Consider the following 26422-nt stretch of genomic DNA (forward strand, 5'->3'; position numbering starts at 1 on the left):
CACTCAACTTATTTTCTATTTATGTTATACAAATGCATGACAACATATTTCTTAAACATCATGTGTGCTGACAGTCGCATTTTAAGTATATCCATTATGTTATGTTTTTCAGTGCCCCTGACGAAGGGATATAATCCCGAAATGCATTGGGACAGAATCACCTTTTCTCTTCAGTTATAACTTTTTTGTATACTGAGTCAGCGAATTGAATGTCTAGAAAAAGTCTGACAAACATGTATTTTCTTTGTCACATGTAAATATATAAAGCACCAAATCTAGAAAAAGGAGTGAAAAAATGTGTTTTAATTAAACACCTTGAAAATCTAAATCAATGTTTCAAAATTTTTAGATTACATAGGCAGATGGATTTCTGCCAAAGGTAGTGCGGAAAGGGTCTAATGACGTCAGTCACTAGTTTACATTCATTCAATGGTTTGAGCGGCAGACCCTGATGCAGAGGTCTGGCCCGGGGCCAGCGTTCAATTCCCGCCTCGACGGCTCTTGGACTCAATTTCCCCCGACCAGATAATTCTCGCCTCGGTACCTAGTCTAATCATGGGTCCCACTCTGTGACTCTGGGCAATAGCTTGCTTAATCTCCACAAGGGCCCCAGCAGCGCTGTGGATGCCTGGCTTCACCTTGGGGGTGCCCAAGAGTGGACATTTCCAGGAAAGCCAGGATGGGTTCCACAGCGGTATGAATATAGTGCTACGAGGCCTCCGGGTAGAAGTGCGCTATATAAATACTCTACATTTACATTCACTCTAATTTATCCAACTTCCCTCTATGCCATCCAGTTTATGCCACTCTACTCTCTGCCGCTCCGCTGTATGGCATACAGTACTCGAGTATACCTCATTCCACTTTACTTCACATCACTATTAGGGGTGGGCGGACAACTCTGTTTGGCCCACGGAATGTGTGGATATTTGCCCCTTCCGCCTTCCGCGATACAGGCGGAGAAACAAGACGAATCTCCGCACACTCGGGAGTAACGGAAGTTGGCCTCCCACCCGCCGCCCGCCTGCAGTATTAAATAACTTAAATAACTTTAAAAAGCATGATATATAACCACTGCTTGAATGCGGACGCTGATTTTTCTGCTTGCCACCATGCCATAAAACGTTCAAACAAGCTTCTTGCCAGAAATGAAAGGAATTTGAATTGATGTTTCTTGCTGTACCATAACCCAATTAGTGTAACACATTACAATTGACTAAACGTTGAACTTTCTTGAGCCCTGAAGAAGTCTCAAATGAGAGACGAAACGCGTTGGCTAAGAGTATTTCACTTATGTACTTGGATTTTTATGTCTGGATCAAATATAAAGAATTTAATCGGACCAACATTGGATTCTGGGCCTGCTTTTTACATCACTTTGCTCTTGGACGGATGTGAAAGGAATGTTATGTTATTTTTGATGGTTGCTGATTCCTAAAAGTTTAACATTTGAAATAAACTTACCTTATCAGCGGCGTCCCCGGGCTTCCATCTTCAAATGTTATATATCATGCTTTTTAAAGTTATTTAAGACTGTGTGCGGGAGGCGGGCGGAGCGTAACGGAACTATGCGGAGAGTGTGGAGATTGGTTCCATCTTCGTGCCTCTTTGCGTAGGTCCCTTTTGCAAATTACGCCCACCCCTAATCATTGTACCATAACACACTGTACCTCAGTACACTTTACAACATTATCTGCCACAATAGGGTACCACACATCACTTACTAACCCTCTACTCCACTAAAGTGAATAAATATTCAAAATTGTTACTAACATTGTAAAAAGCATTGAAATTCAACTAAAAAAACAAAGATTAGAAATCAGTTTTATTTAAGGAAACTTTCTTTAGGTTTAATATACAAGCCCTATTTAAGCTCCACAAACATTAGAAATTGTCCAATTATAGTTATCTCTTAATTGCATTATTTATGCACCACTCACACACTTATTTGTAATGTATTTCTCCCAAACACACTTTAGAATGCACAACCATACCACATCCATAACGTAGACTTAGCTGTTGAAATACCATATAGGCAATGCTTTCATATTACTGTAAGTCACTTATCACTCACATTTAATTCATTCAATTAATATCACTCACACACTTCTCACACACTTCCGTACACAGTCTTGTCACCTCACTCGCTACTCTACATTAACTATAGCTCGCCACCCATACACTACTATTGTCCTTCGATTGTGTTGCAAAACAGGATATTTTACTAATTTTTATATGACATGCTGTCTACTCTACTCTAGTAGTACCCGAATTGTAGTGATGTGTGTGGTGTATGTATTGTATTTTCTATCTTGCTAGTGAAAAAAATAAATAGGGGAAGCGTTTATGGCATCTAAAAATTGTGAAATGTTTATTCTCGGCATACCGACCACCAGTGCGGTGGCCAGCAGCGAAGGTAACGCCAGTCATGAGGGAGCAGAGGCTGCAGCTGCAGGGGGTGAGCCAGCAGCAGTGGCAGGGGTGATAAGTCATATTCCTTACCTATTGACAATACACCGGCTGCACGGGTGTACACTCTGTACTGTTGAGATTAAGTTGTTGTGAACAGTTGCAGAAGACAACCTTTACTTAGCATTAGCGGAAATTGAGTAACTAATGGCCTCTTCAATCTTCAACTCAGCAGAGAAATTTCTATGAAGACTAAAAAAGAGTCATACGACCTTGATGGGTTGATGGAAAAAGGAAAGAAGGATGGAAGGAGAAAGGACAGGTGATATGTAATATATGACTGGCAGAGATAGATGCTTGGGTGAAGAAAGGGGAACCGGAATGCATTTAGGTGGCTGATAGGATGCATGGGTGGTTGAAGGTGGGTGAAAGGCGAAAGAAAGGATGCCTGCCAGTGCCTGGGTGGGTGAAACTCTATGGGTGAAAGGAATCCTCTGGGGGGTTTGATAGGTCAAACTCAAAGGCAAGCAATGGGTAGTGGTTAAAATGACGAAGGTATGCTGATGTTCACAGGTTTGTTGAGATTGAGAATGATAGTCACAGTTGAATGGATAGATGCCTGGATGGTTTTCAATCACAGAATAGGTGGAAACTGGATGAAGAGAATTTAAATGAAAATGAAACCATGCCAGAGTAGCAAAGCCAAGAGTGAAGAATAAAAAAAAATGATAGAAGAGCAATGCAATGATAAATGGAAAAATTGATGGGAAGAAGAAGAAACCAGGACTGTTTTTTTAAAGGTCATTGATTCAAGGTTTTATTTCAGAATACTTCCTTATTAGTGTACCCACCCATCATCAATCGCTTCCCTCAAACTCCGAGGCCCAATCCGGCTTGCCAACCCTTGTCATTTCGACCGTGTCAGCCATGGGTGGCCTATCATCTGCACAGGTTCAATCAAACAATAGAAGTACCTCACGTTGTGCTGTATATCATCAATCATATTAGTAATCATATTGTTAGAACTGGGGGGTCACTTGTTGGCTGAGGTAGGTACTTTAGGCCAAATAGGGACCCTTGCTTCCATGTCAGGGAAAGGAAGGACACCTTCTCAGATAGCCCCTGCTCACCCCCTCGGTAGTTTGGCACCAGCAGCCAGACTTATCTTCAAGGAAAGTGTGTAAAGTATTTGCAACCACGCTCTCAGTAACCCAATGATGACACCACAAATGAACTCCACACGAGTTTCATAAAAACAATCATATATTTAGATACAAAAGATATACGATGAGACCACACGATATAAAAATCCAAAATAAGCGTATTTGTAATATTTCTCCTGGCCGGTTATTAGGCCAGCTAGCCCGGGTTCTAGCGATATTAATGAGCAATTTTAGATGATCCACTGCAATCATAATGCAATGCTATGCAGTTTGCAATGCAAGAATCAGGCACTTCACAATGTAAAAATAATGCAGTTCGTTATGCAACAATCAAGCATTTTGTAATGCCAAAATAATGCAATGAGTAATGCAACATTCAGGCCGTTCGTTATGCAAACTAATGCAATGTTTAATGCAACAATCAGGTAGTTTGTAATGCAGATCACGGTGCTTTAGACGGTCTCTCCGCCACTCGCACTGACTCACGGTCAGTTTCTGCCAACAGATGCCCCAACACTGGTACGGTGTAAACCAAAGTGCAGCTTCGCACTCCGGCCCCGGTACTGCCTCTCCTTGGCAAGTACGGGCCGCGATACAAACTGAAGTCTGCCAATAATGTAACACACTAGCAGATAGATGCGGAACCCTCACTTGTCCTACTACTGTCAGTCTCTCCTTGTCTATGCAGTCTGCAACTAAATGTCCTATAGACTTGGTAGGGTTTGGGTGTGTGAATTAATTAATTTCCAAAGTATATACATTATGCCTCCCCGTGCATGGGTGAGCAACTTAATCTATATATTGCCAGTCTGGGCTATGGCATATATACTTAGAGCAGAAGAAGATCCTCGCCCTCCCTTGAGTAAAAGTTGCTTTCACCACATCCGCCCCAGCAAGTGTGTGATAAATAATTGGTGTATATTTAATTTAGCCACACCTCAAAAAAATTACACAGCCCGGGGAAAGAGGGTTAGGTTTGATGAATGGTTCAGAAGGGGGATTTTGGAAAGGTTTGACAAAGACATACACTACACATAGACAACACACATTCATCTTGGCAGCCAGCTATCATTATTCTGTTAAGGGAGAAAAATGAAATGCTCGCATGATGATGATGACTTGATGATGAGTAGTACTAGACTAGTTCAGTGAAGTACATTAATTAGGCAATTGCCTGTCCGCACCTTGAGAGACCCAAGTTACATACATTTTATATGATCTGTTTGTCAGTCAGTCAATTTTCTTTATTCGATTATTTAAAATCATAAAAGAGCAAGCATTTTGCATATCCTGGTTACAGTACATTTCATTGAAGCACAGAAACAATTTATCAAATTTGAAACATTCAATCAATATTATAAAACAGATAAGCCACGATGCAACATACATAAATATCTAAAAAAGCTAAAAAAAGAAGGGTTTATTAAGCACAATTCATTTAAGAAATGAGGAAGAGAGGAAATTCATTTGTCAAAGATAAAGTGCCTGTGCCTTGTGCGGTGCTTATTTTTACGTGCGCCTGCAACCAGAAAACTAGCCACTGAAAAAGCTACATTTACATTGGGGAGGAGCTGCAAGAACAACAGGGCTGGTTTAACCTGGATGAAGCCCTGGTGGCGTAAAATAGGGAGCAGATAACTTTTCCTGAGCTCAGTGTAATGTCCGCAGAACATAATAAAGTGCATCGTATCCTGTGTCGAGAAGTGATCACAGTCGCATGGATCGGCATCCTCGGGTCGCGACCAAGATTTGAAGTTGCCCAGTACAAAATGAATTAAATCGAAGCGGAATCTCGTTAAGAGAAAGCGGTGATAGGGATTTGTGGTAAAGAGGAGATAAGGTTCCATTCCTGGGGCTAAAGAGAGCGTGCAATGTTTCCTTACCATAGTCTTTTTTAGCTCTGCTTCTTCCCTTTCCATGGCGTATAAATTTGTCAGGGTGTTTTTAACTAGTTTTATATCGCCATAAGTTATTCCTTCTGGAGAACAAAAAAGCTCCGGACGACCTGCCAGGGTAAGCTGCATTTTAACATATCTCAACCAGGGAATGTGGAGGGCTCTATCCAGGGCTAAGCAATCTTTTAGGATGGTATGATTTAAAGTTAGCTCCTGATTGAGCCATGTTTTTATCCAACCAATCACTGGAGCTAGTTTTAATAAGTCTGAGATATAGCCCACACCAAGCTCTGTGTGTATTGCAAAGGTCGAAGTTGATTGGGGGACAGAGAGCAAGGATCTCAAAAATTTATTCTCTACGATCTGTATTTTAGCTGGGCTGGTATATCCCCAGATTACCGAGCCATACTGGGCAACTGACAAACATTTGGAATTATAAACTTTAATGATGCTTTCCATTGGGCGAGCACCCAGCTTTTTGGCAAAACCCAGCAGCCCTGCGGCCGCTCTAGCGACAGCGCTACTTTTGGCCAAAAGCTGAGGGCCCCAAGTACCCCTATCGTCAAAAGTGACACCTAAGTATGGGAAGGAGGAAACTCTCTTTACCTCCTTTCCTGCACAGGAGAAAGTTAGTGACTTTTTTTTCCTTCCTGCGGGGCCAGCAATCATTACATGTGATTTGTCTGTGTTAATTTTCATGTCCAAAGATGACATAAAAGTCCCGAAGGATGCAAGAAGTTTATTTAGCGCGACTCCGGATATATGATCTGTTGTATCGAGCTTCCTTTGAAAGATAGCAAATAAAATTATAAAATATCTGCAGGAATGAAATATAAGTAAACATAAACAACACACACAGTCGTAATGATTGACGGGAAAAAATGAATCAAATGAAATGATACTATATTATTGGCAAATTGTGAGTTTCATCTCTGCATTCCTTTTGGTCCTTCCTTGGTCTGTCCGTGCATCAATCTTGGGTGCCTGGTGGATGAGGTTTGGTAAGGTAAGTGTGAGTTGTTTTTGGCAGTATGGCACAAGGTAAAGGGCCTGTAGATGGAAAAACAAAAAGGACATTGAAAAATCAAGGAGAAAAGTTAAACTGCTTTATTAAGGAGGAGTGCAACAAGAAGACTTTCAGAGGCGGCATGGCTACATCATGTCTTTTTCCGGCAGTTACCTCCAACTACAGGAGAATGTCCCCCACCCAACCTCCATTTATCTTTGAATTTGAGCCAGACAGTACTGAGCACACACACACACCCACGCACGCACACACACACACACACACACACACAGACACAGCAACATAGCATTTTCCAAATTAATTTAAATAAGCAATGCACCACTGTCAGTCACAACTCGCCACCGCCATTACAGAGACTTGTAGGTCTGGTTTTGTTTACCTTTAGGCCACTTCAAGCCCTGAGTTATTCCATCAATAATATCCGATCCTCCTGACTCTGACTGCGAGTATGGTATGGTCATGATGTCCAACTCTGTACCAAAAGTGTTCAGAGTGAGTCCAGACTCGTCCCAACTCAAAATACAATAGATTGGTCAGCAGTAGTACAACAAGAAGGGAAAGATTGACTTGACTAATTTGCACAACAAACCACAATCACTTAGCGTGCAATGGATGCCATTATTTACCTGTTCTTCCGGGGCAGTCCTTTTAGCCTTGGAAAGGATAGATATATAGTCAGGGCCCAGGTTTGGAGGCAGGCACACTTTCCACATTTGTATTCTCCATCCAATGTCTGGCTTGAGGGACATGGCTTTAGGGTGAGGCAGGAGTGGACTTACTTCTTCACTGACTGCACACATTTGCAACTCCAAACCGGCATTAAAAGAGTAAGGCAGTGGGATTGTTATGAACCAGAAAGACAGTGACACACACAATTCATAAAGTAAATAATGTTCCTAAGCTATATCTTTTTTTTGGGTGGGTGTCAAAGCAAGAAAGAAAGTAACTGGTAAACGAAAGAGCCTGGTAGTTGTCAGGAAGTAGAGTTTGTCCTCAAACTCTGGTGGTTCACCACGGAAGTAGGTCACCTAACACACTACTTCCATGACCTGAGTTGCCGTCACCAGCTTCTTGCTGCGCTTCTTCAGGCATGGTGTAGTCCTGTGGTATAAAGTGCTGATTCATTTTTATCATGATTAACCTCTCCCCGGTTTGGGGCAAGAGACTGGTCCTTCTCACTATCAAAACGGCACCGGTGGCACAGAAAACACGCTCAGCAGAGACACTTGCTACGGGCTAAGCCAAATCCAGCAAAGGCATAACACAATTGAACAAATATAGAAAAAAAAACATTTTGTGTTTCAATCTAATACCATCATTGTCCTAAATGATGTATAAATTCAACATACACCACGGAAATCATTGTTTCATGCCCCCATGAGTAGCTCTGGGCCAACTGGGTGAAAGGCCTATTGGCAGACTACTGGGCTACATAGTGAATTAAATAACTATTGCAAATGGATTTCAAAAGTTGGAGAAAATGTAGTGAACTATACAACATGTTCCCTTTATAAAAGAAGATAAATTACTTACAAAGAAACAAAAAGGCCCCTACTGAAAATACAGGCCACCCACCACAATATATATATATTTTTTGACAATGAAAAGTACAAATAAATTTAGGTGCATGGCCCAAATCAAACAAACACTAATTTTCCAACATACTTGTGAAATCTCAAATTCAAAGGTTATGAAATCCAGTGATGCACGATGCAGCACACATAAAGAGTGATCCTTCCAGCTCCAAATCCAAATGAAAAGTGACCAGGAGATGGACAAAGCACTGGGAGGAGCCTGCTGAACAGGAACAATAAGTTGGATACTCTGGGGCACTTCCTTCCTCTAAAAAAAAAGTAAAAAATATAAAAAAGTACTCCTTGCACAAAAAAGTACAGCCAAATATTAGTTTGAGGAGTATTTTAAATCTAAATCATCATTGATGCTGCTTGAGGAGAGAACCATCTGCAGATTGCAGTCACAGTAGATTCTGTATGTTCGGGATTGCATTCTTCAGAAAACTTCCACCTTAAGTTCGATGGCGCGCACAAATTAAGTGTTTGCAAACTCTCGAGGGACCATTCAGCCTGCTAGCAAGTCTTGTGGCACTTCTGGATGGCTCAGGAAATCTCTTCTGCAATTGCAGGCACATGGTAAGTTGCTCCCATGCATGCAAAAACTCATTTCAGGTGCGAGGAAAAAAAACTCAGCTCCGTTGTGGAGGGTTAGTTTAAACATCATGGAGCCAGATGTGCAAACGCTTTTGCACTTCTTAACAGATCGAATCGCAATTAGCCCATTAGGAAATGCAAAACAGCCTTTACATATGTAAAAAGCCAAATAACCTGTCTCAATTTGTGATTTCTACCTGGTAAAAATCTCAAATTAAGAACGCAATCTATGAAACGCAAATAGAGAAACCTATCTGCAATTCCTAGCGCACAAGTGAAAAGCATTTCGTAAATGCAATTTGGCTATTGCAAAATTTAAAAAGGCATTTAAAGATGCATTTTTTAATGTGACATGAAGCACACATATGCCCCTAGGGGACATGTGCACTTATACGTGCGCAACAAATTTTAGGGTGCCTCCAGGGTGGCCTTAGGCCCATAGGCAAACTTGGGTTTGGATTTCCTAAATTGCAAATTTCTATTAGGAAATCGCAATTTAGGAAATGCAAACCATTTCCTATTTGGCCCATTGGTGGGAATGCAATAGCATTTCTTATTTGCAACTTCCTAATAGTGATACCTAATTCCTGTTAGAAAATCGCAACATTTTTACATGTCATTTTACATTTCCTATATAGCGATTCCTGCAAAAATCGCTATTTAGGTAATGCAAAATATTAATTTTGTACTTCTGGTCCATAGTCTCTACAGTTATTCTTCAAGACAGACTCTTCAGCATAGAGGTAATTGTATTCCCACACCGTACTTGTACATCTGTCATCCTGGGGAGAGCTGTGACCAGAGAGGTAAGTTTGTTTTCACAGCCTAATTTGCACACCCATCATCCAAGATGCAGGTCACAGGAGAGGGGCCAGTGTCTCCTGACACTATACTAGTAAGACTCATCAGGCAAGAGAGATGTTCCACCAAACAAGGCACTTCCTCCCCACAGTCTACTACACATACCTGTCAGTTTGGGAAGCGTTATGAGCAGAAAGATACATTTCTCTCAACGTATACTACAGACACTTCTCACCCTGGTAAGATGTGTTGGAGGACAGGTCACTCTCCTCTCAGACACCACTGTGTATCCCTGTTGGTCTAGGGAGAGGTGTCAGCAGGGACACTACTCCTTGCCAACACCGTATTGCTCATCCATGTTGTTCTAGCGATAGGTGTTAGTGGAGAAAAGAATGTTTCCTTACATGCTACGCTATATGCCTGTCATCCCGCGGAGACCTGGGACTAGACAGTCAAATCTATTACCACACCCTAATACATATGGCTATTTTCCTGGGGAGAGGTCTCAGTGGAGTATCCAGGACTTGTTATACATACTATGGAATACTAATGTCTTTTACATGAGGTGTGAACCTTCCCATAGTGCTGAGCCCAGGGAAACCGGTGAATGGAGAGGCAGTGTCTCTAAACACCCTACTCTACGCAATGGTTACATTCATGCAAGGTCTCACTGGAGGGACTAGTCTCTCTCCATAGTTTTCTTACATAGTTGTTAGGCTGTAGAGAGGTGTCAGTGAGATCCCAGTGTCTCCTTACACCATACTGTTTACAGTTATTATACTGTGAAAAGGTCTTATTCAAGAGTCTACTTTCTCGCCACACCTTACTAACGGGCATATAAGGCATAAGTTCCTTAATAAAGGAAAGTGCAAATTCTTCGTCTAAAAATACGTTTACTATCTCGTGAGACTCTTGTGGTATCATTAAAAAATACTGAATGAAATGTTTCTAATAATAATAAATAAACGTAAAATAAATAAATTAATATTAATAAGTGCGATGTACCAATGTTGGTCTCATGCCCATGAAACATGTGTGATTTTTTTTCATAAATATAAGTGATTCATTTTTCTCCATAATTATATAATGGATTGCATTCAATTAAACTAAGCACACTGTTGCTATTCTGTTGTATATAAATTATACATACTACATCAGGATATACTCAATGTAAATGCAAAGTCCATTATAAAAAGTATGATCTTGCAAGAGGCTCGCTAAAGCAAAACAAAAAGCACTGCCCCCTCAGACTGCATGCAATGCATTGCCTCCCTCTACAAACAACAAAGATCATGAAACTATAGAGTAGCTCTTAAAATAGACGCTTTCGTTAGCATTTTTGAACAACTATAAAACAAATTGTGTTTAACATTTTTGTCAAATTTTTTTTTTAATAGGGTAGGAAAAAAATATACAACTTGCGGTGGTAAACAAACACCAAAAGCCTCTCCTTAAAAACAAAAAGGAGAAAAACAACTACTGCTTAGTGGGGTACTTGTGCTCTTGGGCAAGCTTGTCTCTGATGAATAATGATCTGCTTGCACAAGCAGCAAAATATCCTAATGGAGCAGATGACAAAGAAAAAATTACAGTGGCAAAGGAGTCATACTTGGATCTAATATATTCTCAACAGCTGATGATATCTGAATCCCCAAGTAGGTGACTTCTTCCACCACCCGATTTACAAATCACCCAATGGTGCTTGTACATACCACTTGAGTTTTCCCCTGAGTCAATTTGTACCCTGATGAAGCCCCGAATACCTTTGATGTTTCCTCCATCTCCCCTAAAACTTGCTGATGGTCTGTTGTGGTAATTGCTACATCATCTGTATAGACTAGTACCTTATATTCTACTTGTCCTTCAGATATCAGTTTGATCTTCTGATTTCTTTACATCATTGTAATGAATGTTTCGATATACAGGGAAAACAGAAGTGGTGAGCAAGAACAGCCTTGTCTTGTCCCCCTGGAGTTACACAACTCTTCCGGTTCTAGCCCCATAATCTATGACTTGGCCCTGGGGGCAGCATATAGTGATTTAATAGCTCCAATAAATCCTGGGCCAAATCCATATCTCTCATATATCACCCACAGAAAGATTGATGATATCCGATCAAATGCCTTTTCGACATCTAAGAAAATCAGGCCTATATTTTCCCCAGTAGTATTGGAAATATCAAATAGAGTAATTACTTTTTTAATATGATCAACTGTCCCACAGCCTGGGGTAAATCTGTGTTTTTAGGGGACACTAGCCTGGAAAAAATACTACCCAGCCATTTCGCCAGGATTTTATAATATATTTTGGGGTCACAGTTAATTAATGTTATCAGCCAATAGGACCCTTGATTCATTTGGAGATTACTTTTTTTCTTAAATATGAAAATGTGCATTGCCCCCTATGAAGCAGGTGTCTCCACTGCCTGTGCTTTCTGAAAAGTCCACAACATATCTTCTGCAAGTTCCGTATATAGTGCCTTGTACAGTCCCAGGGGAATATTGTCTGGCCCTGTTGCCTTCCCAACAGCTAATGAGCTAACTTGGGAGATCTCCATCTGTCACTGGTTGGGAGGGAGAACATTTTAAAAATGTGTATTTTAACCAAATTATTATATCCAGTCAGGGGAATCCCATTGGAATTCAACCGTAAGTGGCTAGGGAAAATCAAGAGTGTGTGCTATGGTTCCCTATGGAAATTCAAAAAAATAAAAAGAGCCTATAAATATAGGGCTCTTCCCAAGGATCGTTGAGGATGGTGTGTACCACATATATCCCTGTATTATGGGCCATGTACGTTGCAGAATATGGCAATATTAATCACGGGTAACTCACACATGCTCAGACCAGGTGAATCCCTGTCAATATAAGAGCTGTTTTTGGGAACAGAGGCTATACGCATTTTGATAAAAAAATATTGGAACTAGTTATTGTAAGAAAACAAAATTCAAAGTTTTGCATGGGACATGTAGATTGTGGCAGCATCTTAAAAAGAAAATGAAAATCCCCAAATATAAATATTATACACCTCTTTGAGGGATTTTAAATTAGGGAAGTTAAATGTTAGATGTTATATACTTGTAAAGCGCACAGCTGCCCCAGCAAAGGGGCGTCCCGGCACTGTATACCGCTGGGGAACCCATCCTGGCTTTCCCTGTGAGATGGTCCCTCTTGGGCATCTCAAAGGTGAAGACAAGCATCCCCGGCGCTGATGGGGCCGTTGGTAGAGATTAAGCAAGCTATTGCCCAGAGTTGCTGAGTGGGACCCATGGTTGCAGTAGGCACCGAGGCGAGAATTATCGAGACCGCTGACCCTGGTCCAAGACCCTGCCGCGTTGGGAATCGAACCCCAGTCCCGGGCCGACCTCTGCTTCCGCCTCTAACCAGTGAGCCACACCACTCCACTTGTTGATGGAGAACAATTATGACCATTTTCGGTATCTTCTTCATGTGCGGAGTTTGATGTCAGATGCCGGAAAAGTATCAGTTGACAAATAGCAACCATAGTAATACAGGTGGGTGGTGTTGATGTGTACACATCCCCAGGAAAGGGGGTTGCCGGTATCCATGGTGGCGGCAACCACCTGGTATATTGCTGAACTGACAGTGTGGCGAGGAATGACCTCTATCCCTGAAGAAATTGCCAGAAATGTTTAAAAGGCAATGAAACATGTTGCTTTCATTAAAAACTAATGGAGTGTGACAGTAGGTCTTGGTTTTAAATTGAGCAGACACACGCAGTGATTAAATATTGATGGTTTTGCCAGTGGTCGTTTAGCTCATTTTTAGTTTGTAGAAGCAAACAAAAGTGGAATTTTTGCTTCGATTGTAGGGGGTCAGAAGTGAGTTGCACGCAGAAGTCTTTCCATGTGTGTTTTTTTTTACCTTTTTCACACTTTCAAATTGTTCATGCACTTTTTTCACACTATTTCTTTATGGTTTTGGAGGTTGCCAATGACGAGAACCAGAGCACACTGGTGAGAACCTACCAGCAGCTCCCAAGGTGGTGTTTCCGTGAGGTACCTTCAAAATTCTCACACATTATTTTTTTGTTGTGATATGCGCATTGACTTTTGTTGTGAAATATATATGTTTGGTTGTATACTGGGGAATGACACTTAACAACTTTTCAACTAGGGATAGGATCACCTAGATTGAACAGCATTATATAAGCTGGTAGCAAAAATATTAGAGCCAAGATATGGCTTTGGGTATGCTCATGAAGACTGTCCCATATTAGAGCAGGTCATTTTTTGTGATTGTATAGTTTGAGTGGAGGGTGACCTGTTCTAGATCCCTCTGAAGCTCTTTTTTGCACGTTATTCCTGAAGAGGTCAATTGAACAACCATTATTTGGTGTTTGTAATGTATTTTGAGAAATGTTTCACTTAGTGCAAACCGATTGGTCCTCCTGTAGGGATTTTAAATGCAAATATTCTTTTCTTTTTAAATTACAGTGGAGCACAATCACAGTTGACCAAACCACAAAAGGTTTAGAGTGCACTTGTATATATGTTTTAAGAGAGACAAATTATGTGTTGGGGTTTGCCCACAGGCCTTACAGTCCTGAAGAGGCCAAAACAGGCAAGTTGCCCTTACAAGATGCCCTTTGAGAGATGCCCAGATGGTAGATACCCTATGTTTGCTGTTCAAACAGCATAGAGATTTCTCGAGAAACGTTTCTCTGGGTGAGTGGTTGTGAGTTCCTGCAAACAGGCCAATGGCATGGGAGGAAAAGGCTGCCCTTGCTTGATCCTATATTGGCCAGTGCCTGATTGTCTCATCCCACTTTCTCTACTTACCCTGTGTGCTTTTCTAATGACCAATGTGGGAGAGGTAGCCCCATGTGCAACCACTTAAAGCTGTCCTTCATTTCATCCTCACTCCCTTGGCTCCTTTTCTGTCTCACTGCAGCAGCTTTTTACGTTTGAGAGCGTGGAGCCCATGGGTAGGTGAGCAGGTCTTTGTGAAAGCAGGCCAGTTGTTTGGAAGCGGCAGGCAGCTCTTACCTCCCCCTTTGATGGTTACTGTTTGAATGACTGGCCCATCTTCTTCCTTCATTGCCACAGTGAGCATGTGGCTGCAGATGCCAATAGGGGAAAACAGAACCACAATCTTGACCCCATAAGTTTGTGCTTCATCAACTCCATGCCTTCTGGGTCCTCTTCTGCTGGGCTGAAGCTGTTTTTTTTACGTTGGGGAACTTGGAGCCTCTTCTGAGATTCAACAAAAATGGAAGAAGAAAGGCTACAATGTATTGTGGTCGAAATAATCACCTCCTTTAAAGGAAAGGTCCATCATGGAGCATTCCCTTATGGGAAGGACACAGTTAGTGGAACATTCAGGGCCTGATTTAACATTTTGCTTCATGGAGGCACCACTTTTGTGGTGCATCCATCACACAAAATACTTGTAGATTTTTACAAAGCCACGCAAAGGACGGCATGCATGGCTTTGTAAAAAAAATGCACCGCAATGCAGTGGCTTGCGCTGCATTATGTTACATTTCATACTGGGTGGCGTTTCATGGGTGGAACATGGGCATTCTCATGCATTCTCCCATGGATTTCACGCAATACCAGATTTACATAGGCTTGTAAACCTGGGATTGTGTGAAGTCGATACGCCTCCCAGAGGATGGCTTAAGGAAGAGGAACATATTTTTTTCTCCTCATTATTTCCTCTTTCTATAAGTGTTGTGATCTGCTGCACACATTGAAAGAAGAACATGCCTTGACTTTAGGTACTTTTGACAATTGGTATACAGCATGTCAGCTAGGAATAATTTTACATATTTCAATACCACTCTAGTATTCTAGCATTCTGTAAGAGCACATCTTGCATGGCAAGGGATACATCGAAAGTTAGTTAACTGTCTCTGTCTTAAACTGAACCGTCAGTGACTGAGCCATTTGTCAGACCAAAAACTACATATTAAGCACAAACAAAAATGTCCACAAAGCAGAAAACAACGTTTTTTGACCAGACTGTAGAGAAAGAACAACAAATCAAACTTAAAAACATATATAAAAAAAATAATGATTCTCAGTTTACGATGCGGAATCCACCTAATAGGACTCCATAGTCCAGGATTCCTTGCTTCTGGTGTAGGGGCTGGCCTCCAAGCGACAATTGCCACTTCACTCCGGCTGTGTGGCATTTAGTTTGTGACATGGGAGCCACCTAAGAGAACTCCATAGTCCGGGATGCTGCCAAGGTGAGCCTCCAAGTGACAACTGCCTGCCAGACCCACAAAAGATCACTTCACCGCGGGAAAGTTTACTACCCGTCAGGAGCCACCAAAGATGACTTCTTTGTCCAGGATCCTTTGCTACTGGTGAGGGGTTGGGGCTCCAAGCAACAACTGCCTGCCACCACCATAAAGTGCCACTTCATTCTTGCTGCAAGGGGTACCAATTACGACACAGGAGACAGCTAAGAGGACTTAGTAGTCATGGATCCATTGTTGCGAGGGCGAACTTCCAAATGCGACTGTATAAAGTGCCACTTCACTGCTGCTACATGAGGCAGGCCCCGGCAAATCCCAGTCCAGGACCAAGCCCATCTGCTCCTTGGTATTACCAAGGTTTATCGCAAATGCGATAAAAATCGCCGCAAAGCATGAATATCGCTGAAAAGTCAGCGATATTCATGCATTACCGAGCTAATGCTCTTAGCCATGTTATCCATCTCCCATTGGATAACATGGCTAAGAACTGCTCAGGGCAGGTGTTAGCTTTTGGAGATATTCGCGCTTAGCGAGAATATCTCCAAAAGTTGGTAATAGGAGATAGCGATGTTAGCGACTTTTTTCAGTCGCTAACATCTTGGCACGCCCACTTTGCATGTCATTAGTGATAAATATCACTGACATGCAAAGTGGGGCCCAAGATGGTCGCTATTTCCTACTAGCTGTCGCTAACTGGTGTTAGCGGCAGCTAGGTAATAGGGAGATAATTTTATCTCCGCTTTCTTGGCTTTTAAAGCCAAAAAAGCGTAGATAAACCCCCTTGATAATGTGCCCCCAGATTTTTTCAATATTATCATTGGGGGGATTTTAATGCCAGATTGGGCTCCATGCCTAACCTGCTTCCACCTTTTCAACTTTTCCAGGTGTCTTTCTGCCTCATAATGCTGACCCAAGGGGAGAAAAATTATATAAGCATTTGATTACATTTTGGCTACTGAAAGTAATGGAAATTTTGGTAGATATTAATTCCAGCCCCCTACTTTTACTGGGTGGGGCTGGGGCACGGCCATCTTTGTTTCTCCATCACTGGGTGAAGTACTAAAGTCGGCAGCTATTTCAGCAAGTACACATAGTGATCACAGTCCTATTAGAAGTGGCTTTTGCCTTGCTGTCTTGGTAATCCCCCTTTAGTTAAAGGCCCTAGCAATATATTTATGGCAGATATAGGGTAAGGGTGAAATGGCATAAAGTAAATTTCCCGGCTCTATTGACCACGTTGGTATTAAGTAATTTAGCTTTGTTTTTCAACTACCTTTTGTCTTCAAACTAGGGTTGGGCCTTTCTGGTGTAATTCTCTCTAGCGTAATTACTTGTAATTATTGTAAAAATTACTTGTAATTATGCATAATTGTGTGAGAAGCGTAATCCAGCATTTAGCCCTATTTTCTTAGTGTAAATGCACCATTGCAACCAAACGGGCCCAAGGATGCATTTTGCGCTAAAAAATAAAACTAAATCTTGCATGCTGCAGGACTCAAACAGCAGTAGCCAGCAGATGCTCGCTCTTTCTTAGTTTGTTGGTCCTGTACTCCTGCAGTAGGATGTTTCCCTAAATTGCTCAAGCTGGTGTAATCACGTAATGTCGGTAATGTTGTATCACAAATATAATGCGTAATCATGAGAAAAAACTGCATTTACTCAATTGTAATTAAAATTTCGCCCAGACATGCTCTAAACCAGTCTAGAGACTTGATGGTTGATGCCTTTGTTAAGAGGAATTATACATTAAAAGCTGTGCTATGTGCCTTACAAGAGTCAACAAGAATTCCAACTGCTGGTGGTTTATTAGGAACTGTAGGGTGAAGAATAAAAAGTTGAAAAAGGCCATAAATTGCACTACACGGAGTAGGTCACCTATTGCAGTGCGGAAGGCTGGATCCAAAACTATCATTAGGTCCAGTCAATTAGCAACCAACAGGAGTTGTGGAACAGACTTGTAGAAGGCACCAATGTTTTTGGGGAAATTGTTAACCAATCAAAATTGTTTGAAGGTGAGACTTTTGTCTTAAGGGCCAAACATTAGTGCTGGACAGTGGACTGAACATTTTAAATCCATCTATTCTTAAATAAGCGTTGTAACCTCGCTCACAGGCCGGTCGCTCCCCACGCTGCTGCACCGCTCTGCCTACATTGTTTTTGTCTAATCTTGTATTTTTCCCCTGTGCCTAACTTGCTTTCTTGCTCAGACTTGTTTTTATTCCCCTGTGCCTGTACTTGCTTTCTTGCCCAAACTTGTTTTTATTCCCCGGTGCCTAACTTGCTTTCTTGCCCAGACTTGTTTTTATTCCTCTGTGCCTGTACTTGTTTTCTTGCCTAAACTTGTTTTTCCTTCCTGTGCCCAGTTCTCCCACGGCCCGCCTGTTTTTAATGCCGCTGCGTCCCTGCGGCACCGCCCACCTGCAATCCCATTTGCCGCTCGCTCCCGCCTCCCAGCTGCTCCTCCCTCCCACATCCCCTCATATGGAAGCCGCTACGAGGTCGCACAGTGGGCGCGCTCAGTGGGAGCGCCGCTGGCGTGCCGCTGGTGCACCTAAGGCAATCCCGTCTGTGCCCCTCTGTGCCTGGACCACGCTCAGCGCCAGGACCCCAGGACACCACGAACGCCATGACGCCCGACACTGCTGCGATGCCAGAACCCTCCACGCACTCAACACCAGACGATCACACACCAGCTTCCTGGCCGCCCCGAAGCGCACCCACGGAGCTTTCACCTGCCGGAACTGCAGCTTCACAAACATCCGCCCCACCATGCTGCCAACCAGGAAAGAACCCAACCACCTCAGATGTATCCTTCTCAACACCCGCTCTTCCCGAAAACATGCCGTTGAACTCTGGGACCTACTCGACTCAACCTCCCAAGACGTCGCGTTCCTGACGGAGACCTGGCTGAACACCGCCTCGGCACCCGACATAGTCATAGACATCCCAGAAGGCTACAAGATCACCCGCAAGGACCGCACCAACAGAGCGGGAGGAGGAATTGCCATTGTCCACAGGAACACTCTAAGAGTCTCGACCAACACAGACGACACCCTCAGCACCGCCGAACACCTGCATTTCCAGATCCACACCAACCCCAACACCACCCTCAGAGGAACCCTCATCTACAGACCGCCCTGACCCCGACCACAGTTCAGCGACTCCATCGCCGACTTCGTCAGCACACACGCCCTCGCCTCCATGGACTACATCCTCGTCGGGGACCTGAACTTCCACCTCGAGAACAATGACGACACCAACTCCACCACCCTGATCGCCAACCTAGCCAACCACGGACTCAGACAATTCGGCACAACACCCACCCACTCCGCCGGTCACACGCTTGACCCCATTTTCTCAACAAGCCCCCACGTATCCTTCAACCATACCACCGAACTCCACTGGACCGACCACCGCTGCATCCACTTCACCTTCAAGAAACCCACCACGCACCACCACACCCAACAGATGCCTCAACGCTGCTGGAGCAAAGTCACCGAAGACCAGCTAACCACCACCCTCGCCCTGAGCCCACCCACCGACCATACCAACCCCGACACCTCAGCCCGCAACCTCAGACAGTGGATCAACGACTGCGCCAACACCCTCGCCCGATCAAGAAACCCTCTAACATTCATACCAACAAGAAAGCCAGTTGGTTCACTGAAGACCTCCGGGCCTCCAAGCAAACCTGCTTAAAGCTGGAGAACATCTGGCTCCGTGAATGAACACCAGACAGCTACGCCGCCCACAAGAATGTCACCCGCAGACACCATCACCTCATCAGATCCGCCAAAAGGGCCTCCTTCAAAGACCGCCTAGACAACAATGCGCACAACAGCAGAGAGCTCTTATTTAACATCGTGAAGGAACTCTCCAACCTCTGCTCCAACACCAACGGCGTCCCACCCTTGCAAGACCTGTGTGACTCGCTGGCCACCTTCTTCCAACGCAAGATCACAGACATCCACTACAGTTTCAACACCACCACCACCCCGACAACCACTGAGATCTCCATCCGCACCAATTGCCTGCTCTACTGGACCAACATCAACGACGATGATACTATCAAGATCATGAACACCATCCACTCCGGATTTCCGTCAGATCCATTCCCACACCACATCTTCAACAAAGCCTGCACATCCATCGCACCCCATCTCCAGAAAGTCATCAACACCTCCTTCGAGACAGTAACCTTCCCGGAGAGCTGGAAGCACGCCGAGATCAACGCCTTACTCAAGAAACCCAAGGCGGACCCCAAGGACCTCAGGATCTTCCGGCCCACTCCCTGCTCTCGTTCCCGAGAAAGGTCATCGAGAACAACTGACCCGCTACCTCGTGGAAAACAACATCCTGGACCCTTCCCAGTCCGGGTTCCGCAGCAACCACTGCACCGAGACTGCCCTCATCGCCGCCACCAATGACATCAAGTCCCTGCTGGACAATGGAGAAACGGCGGCCCTCATCCTCCTGGACCTGTCAGCCGCCTTCAACACGGTCTGTCACCACACACTACGAACACGCCTCTACAATGCTGGGATCCAAGAGAAGGCCCTGGACTGGACCACCTCCTTCCTCTCCGGCAGAACACAGAGCGCCCGCCTTCCCCCCTACCGCTCCGAAGCCACTGAGATCATCTGCGGCGTACCCCAGGGCTCATCCCTCAGCCCAACCCTGTTCAACATCTACATTGCACCGCTCACCCACTTCGCCCATCGGCACAACCTCAACATCCTCTCCTATGCCGATGACACCCAGCTGATACTCTCCCTCACCAAGGACCCCCACACTGCCAAAAACAACCTTCACAAAGGAATGAAGGCCGTTGCTGAATGGATGAGAAACAGCCGACTGAAGCTGAACTCGGACAAGACGGAGGTCCTCTTCCTCGGATCCAACCGTTCAGCCTGGGACGGACCACACTGGGAACCGCTCCAACACCCACCGACCATGCACGCAACCTAGGGGGCATCCTCGACTCCACCCTCTCCATGACTAAACAGGTCAACGCCGTCTCCTCCTCCTGTTTCAACACCCTCCGCATGCTCCGTAGGATCTACAAATGGATCCCCACTGAAACGAGATGAACAGTCACCCAGGCCCTTGTCAGCAGCAGTTTGGACTATGGAAACGCCCTCTATGCAGGAGCCTCAGGCCAAACTCCTGAGACGACTCCAACGCATCCAGAACGCCTCTGCATGCCTGATCCTCGACATCCCTCGCGCAGCAACATCACATCCCACCTGAGAGACCTGCACTGGCTCCCGGTCAACAAGAGGATAACCTTCAAGCTCCTCACCCACGCACACAAGGCACTCCACAACACCGGACCAACGTACCTCAACAGACGACTCAGCTTCTACACCCCACCCACCAGCTCCGCTCCGCCAACCTCAACCTCGCTATAGTCCCCCGCTTCCGAAGAGCGACCTCAGGAGGCAGATCGTTCTCCCACCTCGCTGCCAAGACCTGGAACACCCTCCCCATCCACCTACGGCAGACCCAAGACCTGCTGACCTTCAGAAAGCTCCTCAAGACATGGCTTTTCGAGCAGTAGCAGCATTCCCAACATCAGCACCTTGAGACCCTCACGGGTGAGTAGTGCGCTTTACAAATGCTACGATTAATTTAATTGATTGAACTGATAATTCTTTAGAATCATAACTCTGTTCCATCTGAAAATCAGATTTTATCTTGATAAAGATATGCAGCCAATCAGATTTACACCCTCACAGAAAGTCCCTGGGCCTGATGGGGTCCCTAGGTATCTTTATAATGAGGAGTTTTGGGCACCCATTATCACCAATGTCCTAAACTGTGCTGTTAGCCATAGACTACCCTGCTCATGGCACACTGCAGTAATTATTCTTGTGGTAATAGAGGGCTGCAGATAAGGACCACAATGCTATAAAACCATATCCTAATAGATTATATTGTAAAACGTATAGGGGGCATTGTGTTGGATAGGCCTGAGAATTGGGCTGAGAAGGGTAATATTATTTCCTCAATCCAAAACAGCTATAGAGAAAGGTTTGGCACTCTAAAACAGTGTCTCAACCTTTATCTGATCATCAATAAATATACAACTGCTAAAGGGGGTAGGGGTTATAATTCTCCTGCAGGGAATTGAATAGCAATTTCGATAGGGTGAACTGCAGTAAACTCTGGAACATTCTGTTGGAGATAGGGTTAGACCAGGATTTGGTTGATTATCTGTGGGGCTCTGAACTGTGGGTTTAGTGCCTCTGTAAGGTCTGGGTCATGGGAATCATCAGGTTCATTTACATTGGAGAGAGGCATGTGGCAAGGCTCTGCCCTCGCACTCATCTTGTTCCCACTTCACATTAATGGGTTACATGCATGTTTGCAAACCTCTGGGAAGGATATGCTAAGATCACCTCTGTCACAGTCCAGGCTTTTCTCTATGCAGACAATGCTGTCTAGCTCTCATGTCCTTCTAATGGCCTCTGGGCTTTGGTAGAAAGTTTGAGCAATTCAAGAACAGCTTAGACCTTGAGATGAGCATCTCAAAAACAAATGTTATGGTCTGTGGATCTATTTTGAGGAAAAACAGTCCAATTTGAATCAATCAAAGGAAGGGCCACAGAAGTTTTTTTTAATGTTTTTATTAATTTTAAGGCATGAATAATCATTAAAAAAAAAGAAAAAGGAGCAGATCACATTACCTGCAGCATCATTAATAAATTGAATAAAAATGATAAACGGCACCTTGGTGAGCTACACAAGTATTCGGTTTATTGTAAAACAATACCACAATGTTCCAACGTTGGCAGGTATATACATAGAGTGGTAACTCTTTACAGACAAAAAAGGCAAAGCAAACATAATCACAAACCTACAGAGACACATATCAGAGAGGAGTGGCCCTTACATTAATAACATCAATCCTGCTCATCATCATTGTGCGAATGCGACAACTGATACTGTGCAAACAGCCCCCAGAAGCTCTTTGGACGATTGCAGGGGGAAGCAGTTCATTATAGGTATCCGATTGGGTATTACAGTACAACATGTCATTTTCCCATTTAGCCACTGTGGGAACTGGGCCCCTCATCCACCGCATTGCTAGCCTACGTTTTGCTAGAAAGAGACCCAAAGCAACCAGTTTGCGGACATTCTTTTGTAGGTGTTTCGTATAACTGAGTAATGTCTATAGGGGATTCAGCGTGAGAGAGAGACCAACAATCTCATTTAATACATTGAAAATGTCTCCCAGAAGTTCACTACTGAAAGGCTACTTGGAAAAAAACTGCATCTGGCATGTCACATCTTTCGCAGTTAACTGTGTCTCGCAGACCATATCTATACAGGCGCTGTGGTGTGTGTGTGGCTATTTAAAAATTTGAAGTGAGCTAACCTATGGCATCCATTGAGAGAGATCTTGCGTGTAACTTTGCAGTAATATGCCCAAATGTCATCCGTGGTAATCAGACAAAATATCGAAAAAAAAATATTGGAAAGACAAAATATCGAAGTAAAAATATCGAAGGACAAAAATATAGGTAAGCAAAAATTTCGGATACAAAAATATCGCAATAGGTAAGTATGCAAAAATATCGAAAACAAAAATATCGAGTGACAAAATATCGTTAAAAAAAAATATCGTGTAGTAATAGAAATAATTAATAGTATAGGAAAAAGTAAAATAATTGTATATAACGTATGAAAAAAGGTGTATTAGTATAAATTACACAATTACAAATAAATTATTTAAAAAAACATATCTATGTTTAGGAGCGGGTTATTGGGTTTATAGGGGATAAGGGTGGGAAGTAATTTATTAATATTTAATTAATATATGTTATTAAATAATAAAACATTATACCTATTTGTTAATTAATTATAAATAATTAGTTAATTAATTAAGCTCATATAGTCTATCTCATTAATTACTAATTAATTGGTAATTAATTAAAATTAATTAATAAATCATAATTATATACTTAAATAATTTAATGTAGATACATGTTTATGTAGTATTTATAAATGTATTAAAACATTTTTTTATAAAAATAACATTTCTAGGTTTAGGAGCGGGTTATTGGGTTTATAGGGGATAAGGGTGGGAAGTAATTTATTAATAATTAATTAATATATGTTATTAAATAATAAAACATTATACCTATTTGTTAATTAATTATAAATAATTAGTTAATTAATTAAGCTCATATATTCTATATCATTAATTAGTAATTAATTGGTAATTAATTAATATTAATTAATAAATCATAATTATATACTTTAATAATGTAATGTAGATACATGTTTATGTAGTTTTTCAAAATTTATTTATAATTATTTTATAAAAATTAACATTTCTAGGTTTAGGAGCGGGTTATTGGGTTTATAGAGGATAAGGGTGGGAAGTAATTTATTAATAATTATTTAATTAATTATTAATGTAAATAAATCTTTCTAAATTATATCTAATTGGTAATTAATTATTAGTTAATTAATACATTTTATTTAGTCAATTATTTTTATTAGTAATTAATTGGTAATGAATTAATGTATATTTAAAATAATAATAAAGTACTTATTTTTTTTTGGTTACAGGGGTATTTGTTGGGTTCAGGGTTAGTTTTTAGTTTTTGGGTAAAGGGGTATTTTTCGGGATCAGGGTCAGTTTTCAGTTCTTGGGTAAAGGGGTATTTTTAGGGTTCTGGGTCAGTTTTTAGTTTGTGGGTAAAGGGGTATTTTTTGGGTTCAGGGTCAGTTTTCAGTTCCTGGGTAAAGGGGTATTTTTTGGGTTCAGGGTCAGTTTTCAGTTTTTGGGTAAAGGGGTATTTTTAGGGTTCAGGGTCAGTTTTCAGTTTTTGGGTTAAGGGGTATTTTTAGGGTTCAGGGTCAGTTTTTAGTTTTTGGGTAAAGGGGTATTTGTTGGGTTCAGGGTCAGTTTTCAGTTTGTGGGTAAAGGGGTATTTTTTGGGTTCAGGGTCAGTTTTCAGTTTGTGGGTAAAGGGGTATTTGTTGGGTTCAGGGTCAGTTTTCAGTTTGTGGGTAAAGGGGTCATTGTTGGGTTCAGGGTCAGTCTTCAGTTTGTGGGTAAAGTGGTATTTGTTGGGTTCAGGGTCAGTTTTCAGTTTGTGGGTAAAGGGGTATTTGTTGGGTTCAGGGTCAGTTTTCAGTTTGTGGGTAAAGGGGTATTTGTTTGGTTCAGGGTCAGTTTTCAGTTTGTGGGTAAAGGGGTCATTGTTGGGTTCAGGGTCAGTTTTCAGTTTGTGGGTAAAGTGGTATTTGTTGGGTTCAGGGTCAGCTTTCAGTTTGTAGGTAAAGGGGTCATTGTTGTGTTCTGGGTCAGTTTTCAGTTTTTTGGGTAAAGGGGTATTTGTTGGGTTCAGGGTCAGTTTTCAGTTTGTAGGTAAAGGGGTCATTGTTGAGTTCTGGGTCAGTTTTCAGTTTTTGGGTAAAGGGGTATTTGTTGGGTTCAGGGTCAGTTTTCTGTTTTTGGGTAAAGGCATAGTTTTAGGGTTCAGGGTCAGTTTTTTGTTTTTGGCTAAAGGGATTTTTGTTGAGTTCAGGGTCAGTTTTTAGTTTTTTGGTAAAGGGGTATTTGTTGGGTTCAGGGTCAGTTTTTAGTTTTTGGGTAAAGGGGTATTTGTTGGGTTCAGGGTCAGTTTTTAGTTTGTGGGTAAAGGGGTATTTGTTAGGTTCAGGGTCAGTTTTCAGTTTGTGGGTAAAGGGGTCATTGTTGGGTTCTGGGTCAGTTTTCAGTTTTTAGGTAAAGGAATTTTTTGGGGGTTCTGGGTCAGTGTTATGATTTTGGGTAAAGGAGTATTTGTAGGGTTCAGGGTTATTTTTGTGTTTTTGGTACCTAGTTCTACAGGATAAAAATATTATTATTTTACATTTAATCAATTAAACGAAATTATACATATATAACATTACACCAACTCTAATTTACTGTAGACTACAGTTGGAATAATCTATTCTAATTAATTAGTGTACAGCACATATTAACATTTTATGTAGAATGCAGTCTGAATATTAATACTTATGTTATTACTGTGCAACACCTACTCTCATTTAATGTACACTGGATTTGGTATATGAATCATTACATTATTAGAGTATAACATATACTCACATGTCATATACAGTTAAATATTTTTTTTTACATTGATAGTTTTTAGTCAGATAATAATACAAATTATTCACCATGATTGTATAAACTTTTATTTTATTAATGTTTTAACAAATACAATAAAATCATAATACATTTTTTTTATTTACATTTCATTTGAAATAAAGTTTTATAAACACACTTAATAACAACTATACAGAACCATTATTATTTTTCTTTTTTTCCATATGACATTAACATTCTTTATTATCTCTTTTACAAATTGTTATGTCAGAAAATAAACATATTTTTATGTTAAGCTTTTTTCTGCTTCATTAGTTAAGATCAAATTTTTATTATATAAATCAAAAATTATTCATCTTTTATATTTTTTTATTTTTGTGACAATGTACTTACATTTTTTAACATTGTTAAAATAAACATTATTGTTTTAATCATATTTAATTATTACATTCATGTACATTTTTTAAATGAGTTCATTGTAGGGGAAAAAAAAAACAAATTTTTCAATATAACATAAAATAATACATTTTTTAAAGACATTTGGTTCTGTATAGATATTATATTTTATACTTGGGACTATTTTATTGATTTTTGGGGCTTTCTTTTGTAACCGGGTTAGG

The sequence above is a fragment of the Lissotriton vulgaris genome, chromosome 3_1 (assembly GCF_964263255.1).
Source record: "Lissotriton vulgaris chromosome 3_1, aLisVul1.2, whole genome shotgun sequence".
Classification (NCBI taxonomy): domain Eukaryota; kingdom Metazoa; phylum Chordata; class Amphibia; order Caudata; family Salamandridae; genus Lissotriton; species Lissotriton vulgaris.